This window comes from Molossus molossus, unplaced genomic scaffold (assembly GCF_014108415.1).
Source record: "Molossus molossus isolate mMolMol1 unplaced genomic scaffold, mMolMol1.p scaffold_m16_p_12, whole genome shotgun sequence".
NCBI lineage: Eukaryota > Metazoa > Chordata > Mammalia > Chiroptera > Molossidae > Molossus > Molossus molossus.
This window is the reverse complement of record NW_023425347.1, coordinates 86,428,300-86,434,654: the sequence shown is the minus strand read 5'-3', so window position 1 is coordinate 86,434,654 and position 6,355 is coordinate 86,428,300. Positions and strand designations below refer to the sequence as shown.

Genomic DNA, 6,355 nt, shown 5'->3' with positions numbered 1-6,355 from the left:
GACCCTGACTGGGGCCAGGTAGTCAAACCTGAGACCTTTTGGTCTGAGGGTCGATGCTCTAACTACTGAGAAAACCAGACATGGCTGTAGCAATTTTTAAAGGACAAAGCAGAGGTAATTGCTTTCTTATACTTTATGTTTTTGTGTTGTCCAAGGTTTTTTGTTTGTTTGTTTCAGGTTTTTTTTGGATATGTTTTTATTGATTTTTAGAGAGGAAGGAAGGGAGAGAGAAAGAAAGAGAGAGAACATTGTTTAGTTGCCTCCAGTCCCCTGACCAGAGATTGAACCTGACATCTAGGTATATGCCCTGACCCAGAATTGAACCCCTAACCTTTTACTGTATGGTACAACACTCCAGCCAACTGAGCTACCTGGCTAGGTATACTTTATGTATTTATAAGATAGTTTAGCTAGCCCTGGCCGGTTTGGCTCAGCGGTTAGAGCGTTGGCCTGTGGTCCGGAGAGACCCGGGTTCGGTTCCCACTAAGGGCTTGCTTCGGTTGCAGTTTGTCCCCGGCCCTGGTTGGTCGTGCGGGTGGCAGCCACTCGATGTGTCCCTTTCACGTCGATGTTTCTCTCTCTCTCTCTCCCTCTCTCTCCCTCCCACTCTATCTGTAAAAAAAAAAAAAAAAAAAGATAGTTTAGCTAGATACTCAGCCACTAAGTAACAAAATGTGAGTGAATGTTTAATGTATCCCACTGGAACCTTGAGGAGTATCTCAGGCTTTCTCTACCAAAGACTTAGCTGTTGATAAGAAGTTCCCTGTAAACCCCTTATTTTGTCAGTATTTGCATCTTTGCAGCCTAGGAATTTGGTTTTATATGCTTTTCCTGCTTTGGGACAAATTGGCTTCCTCTTGGTGGGTGTGCTGTATGTAAGATACCACTTCAGCCTAGAGTTTGGATAAACATTGGCTGATGGATTGAGTCAATGGAGGCTTTACTCTTAAAGAGAAAAGGTCAGTGTTTGCATTTCTTCCTTCTACCATGTAGCTTTTCTGAAAATAGTATTTGGGTTTCTTTTATTAGTTAATCTGCCACTCCCATCCCCATTTTCACCTCTCCACCATCTTTTTATGTGTAAACTATTGCTTTTTGTCTAAAGCGATTTATGGCAAAGTTGTATAATCATCTTTGGAAAATAAAAGATAGATATGCATGTGAGTATCTCTGGTTTCTTTTCCTTTTCAAACTTTAATCACCCTGTTATTCATAGACCTGATTTGGAAAAACGTAGAAGAGAAAGACCTCTTCATCTGGAGTAAATGGAGTTACCATCAATTATTGTAAATGGGTTTTAGAAACTTAATGATTCTGCCTTAATAAAATAACAACCCTTAATTCTCTAATTTTATCAACTATAAACTTGCAGTTTTCCCCACTATTAAATTGTTCCTGTTAGATAACTAGAACTGAAAAGATGTGGTATCTATTTTAGGGTACATTTACAATTATATAGTGAAGCTGAGATGTGACAAACACATGACCAACTACCTTATCAAATATAAAGGAATCAGTTGTTCATTATTCATGCTCCTGTTGTGCAGGTATTTTCTACAAATACAGCAGGCAATAGGTTTAAAAATGTTTCACTTTAGCTCGGCTGGTGTGGCTCAGTGCTTGAGCATCAACCCAAGCACCAAGAGGTTGCTGATTCGATTCCTGGTCAGGGCACATGCCCAGGTTGTGGGCCAAATCCCCATGAGGGGCATGCAAGAGGCAGCCAGTTGATGTTGTCTCTCATTGATGTTTCTATCTCTCTCTCCCTCTCCCTTCTTCTCTCTCTAAAATCAATAAAGAAAATGCATTATTTAAAAAAAAAATGTTTCACTTTAACTTATTTTACTAATAGTTATTCCCTTGTATTTGTTTAATTTGTTCCAGGACTCCAGAAAAAAGTAAAAATAAAAAGAATCTTACTGCCCTGACCAGTTTGGCTCAGTGGTTAGAGCATTGGCTCACATACCAATGAGTTGCTGGTTCGATTCCGGTGAAGAGCACATACGTAAGTTTTGGTTCATCCCTGCCCCGGACGTGCAGAAGGCAACCAGTCGATGTTTCTCTCTCTCTCCCTCCCTCCCACTCTATCTGAAGATAAATAGAAAAATATCCTTGGGTGAAGAATAACCGAAAAAAAGAGCTTTACTGATAAAGTTTAAAGAGTAATTCACCATTAATGACTACCCTTTCAGAGTGGAAGGGAGGGAGGGGGGAGAGAGAGAGAGGAGAGAGAGAGAGAGAGAGAGAGAGAGAGAGAGAGAGACATTATCGATTGGTTGCCTCCCACACAACCCTGACCAGGGCTGGGAATCGAACCTGCAACCCAAGTACATGTGCTTGACTGGGAATTGAACCCATGACCCTTCAGTCTGCAGGCTGATGCTCTAACCACTGAGCAAAACCAGTCAGGACTCAGATTTCTTCTGTACTAAAAAGCTTAGTTTACAAACTTGACTTGGTCAAGAAGCTACCAAAATCTAGTCTACTTGTTCAGGGTTTATCAGTTGCTTAAAAATTGTCTCAGATGCCCTAACCTTCATACAAACTTTCTAATAAGTGGGCCAAGATGGTCTTATTCTCTTTAAAGCATCCATTAACGCATACTATACATACCAGTGTTTCTGAAGCCAGCTGGATTCCTTAAGATATGATTAGGTGTTCAGATTGATATAAATTTGGTAAACACTGGATATTATATTTCTCTCTTGGATATATTCACAAGTCATGTTATCAATATATTATAAGTAAATATTAAAGTCTCTGAGGTCTCCAAAAAAATCTGCTTAATTTTGTTTAGCCCAGTGTGTTTAGTAAATACTTTCTAAATTGCAAGTTGTAATTCAAACGTCACTTTCTACATGAAGCCTTTCATGATTTCTACAGACAGTAGCCAATGTGTCCACCACTGAATTCACATAGCTCAGAGTTAAATTATAAAGTGCTATAAAATTTTAGTTTTTGTTAGTATTACAATGTAATATTTTTATTTTATTTTTATTTTTAATTTTTAAAAACCTTTATTTTCTTTATTGAGTTTAGAGAGGAAGGAAGAGGAATAAAGAGATAGAAACATCAATGAGAGAGAACATCGACTGGCTGCCTTCTGCATGCCTCCCACTGAGGATTTGGCCCACAACCTGGGCATGTGCCCTGACTGGGAATCGAACTGGTGACCTTTTGGTGCATGGGTCAACTCTCAACCACTGAGCCACACCAGCTGGTCTATGATATAATCTTTTAATTGTAAGCAGCATAAAACTGGTTTAAACAATTAAGGGAATTTACTAGTCATCAACTGAAAATTTAGATGAAGTTTGGTCCTTAGTGTTGAGGCTCAGTGATGTTACCAAAGAGCTGGTTTCTTCTTCTAAAATAGTTGATTTCATACAGTTTGCTCCTAGCTCCCAATATGCCTGTAACAGTTTCTAGGAAAGCTACATGTGCTTCCCTCATCTCTAGTAGGAAGATAACATATTTCAAGGAAGCTACTTCAGAATAACAAGGAAGCATCTTTTCCAGAAGCCTCAGCAAAGGTCATTTCATATCTCATTGGCTTGAATTGAGGTCCCTTGTCTATCACTAAACTAATCAATGTCCATGGAGGTAGGATATGCTGATCTTAACCCAAATAGAGTCTACCCTGGATTTTGGTATAAGTCAGCTTTCTTGAAGCTTGCTTATGTGATTACACACAAGAGAATATAGGTATTGCTGCCCTGGCCGGTTTGGCTCAGCGGTTGGAGCGTTGGCCTGCAGTCAGGAGAATATAGGTATTGCCCTGGCCATTGTGACTCAGTTGGTTGGGCATCATCCAGTGCACCGAAAGGTTGCTGGTTCATTCCCAATCAGGGCACATACCCAGGTTGCAGGCTCGATCCCTGGTAGGGGCTATGCAGGAGGCAGCCGATCAATGTTCTGCTCTCACATTATTGTTTCACTCTCTCTTCTTCTCCCTTCCTTTCTCTCTAAAAGTCAATAAAAAAATCTTTAGAAAAAAAGAGGATATGGATATTGTTACTAAGAAGGAGGAATAGATGCTGGGCAGCGAAAACCAATAAAAATCCACTACATGATGCTTATCACATTCTGTTACTTCTATATTAATTAATACATTGACACATTGACTAATACATAATTAATAAATTAATTAGTCATTCTGTATTAATTAATCAGCTTTGTTTACACAAAAACTTGTACACAAACATAAATGTATCACATCAATATCCATAATAGCCAAAAAGTGGAAACAATCCAAGTGTCTGAACTATTTTTTTTTTTTAGGACATCAAGTTTTCTTTATTTTTTGGGGGGAAGGGACATCTTACTTCTGCCCAATTAAGAGAAACATTTTTTATCAGTACAGAGGTCTTTTTACATTTATCATGCCATGAATTCATAGAGGATGGGTTCCAGCAACTCCGGCTCCTTTCCATTGGTTCTCACAAAATGTGCTTCTCTGGGTGGAGCAGGCTGACGCTTCAGCTGAACTCAGGTCCCTTTCTCTTTGGCTTCCTTCTTTTTCTGATCATTTTCCTTCTGAAAGCTATCTCAGCTCTTAGAGTGCTTAATATGCTCAATACGCACATTAATTCTCTTGGCAAGAATCTTGCCCTTGCCTTGTTTGTTCACAATGCCCACTGCATGCTGGGTGACACTGTAGACTCTACCAGTTTTGCCATGGTAACATTTGTGGGGCATTCCTTTTTGAACAGTGCCCATTCCCTTTATGTCCACAATATCACCTTTCTTATAGATTCACATGTATGTAGCCAAAGGAACAACTGCATGTTTTCTAAGAGGCCTAGAGAACATATAGCGGGTGCCTCTCCTCTTTCCCTTTGTGTTGGTCATTTTGGCGAATTACTGAAAGATGGAAGTTCCGGCGGAAAAGCTGAACTATTGATGGATAAACAAAATGTGGTATATCCATATAATGGAATATTATTCAGAAATAAAAAGTAATAAATTTTTTTATTACTAATATTTGCTACAAGGTGGATGAAACTTGAAAACATTATTCAAAGTGTAAGAAACCAGTCACAAAAGGCTACATATTGTATGATTTCATGTATATGAAGAGTCCAGAGTAAATCCATAGAGACAGAAAGTAGGTTAATGGTCACCAGAGGCTAGGAGGAGGGGAAAATGGGGTATGGTTGCTAATAGATAAAACAAACTTTCTTTTGGGAGGTGATGATGAAAATGTTCTGAAATTAGTGCTAAAACAATGCTTGCACATATTTGTGAATATACTCAAAACTACTGAATTGTACACTTTAAATTTAAAAGATAAACTTTATGATATGTGAATTGTATCAATTAAAAATACAATATATATGCCCTGGCCCGTTGCCCAGTGGTTAGAGCATTGGCCTGCGGTCTGGAGAAACCCAGGTTCAGTTCCCGCTAAGGGCACGTAATTTGGTTGCAGTTTGTCCCCGGCCCTGGTTGGGTCGTGTGGGTGGCAACCACTCGATGTCCCTTTCACTTCGATGTTTCTCTCTCCCTCCCTCCCACTCTGTCTGAACAAAATATGGAAAAATGTCCTCTGGTAAGGATTTTTAAAAAATAAATTATATATATATATATATGTATATATATATATATATATATACACACACACACATATATATATTTACACACACACACACACACACACACACACACACACGCTGTGGCCCAGTGGCTCAGTTGGTTAGAGTGTTGTCCTGATATGCCAGGGTCATAGGTTTGATCCCCACTGGGGCACATGCAAGTAGCAATCAGTGAATACATAAATAAGTGGAACAAAATATCGATGTTTCTCTCTCTCTAAAATCAAATAAAAAAATGTATATATATAAAATATATCTTGAAGTTAGGAGCTCATTTTTACCTTTGTATTTTCAAATCCCTTCCCCACAACCCCAGTGCCTTACACATAGCAGGGGCTAAAAAAATATTTGAATGAATAAATGGAAAATTAAATTGAAATAATTTATTATATTTTTATCATAAGGATCCAGAAAAACGGTTATCTAATTATCTCCTTAAATTAGCAATGCATTTTAGTTGCAGACCAACATCTTTGCAACTTAAAAGTCTAAATTAATTAAAAGATTATTCTTCACTTTTGTTGGTTTATTTATGATTTGTCACTTGAACAGGTACTATTTGGTCATATATCATCACAGAATTGAGATAGTTAGTTCATGTTTTCCTCCCTTTCACAGTATATTCCTGATTTCCTTGTAAAATTTGCTTTCCCTTAATTTTCAACTTTGAGAGCAAAGAGTTTAACTGGGGCTGTGAATTTGTTTTATCTGATTACTGCTTATAATAGTTATATGATTTTTAAACACTATTACTTTGGGTT

The 6,355-nt window shown here is 38.2% G+C and overlaps 1 pseudogene; it reads right to left on the bottom strand.

Annotated features, from left to right (window-relative positions):
• Positions 1–4,380: 4,380 nt before the first annotated feature.
• LOC118627142 lies at positions 4,381–4,852 on the bottom strand (annotated as a pseudogene).
• Between the last annotated feature and the right edge of the window lie 1,503 nt (positions 4,853–6,355).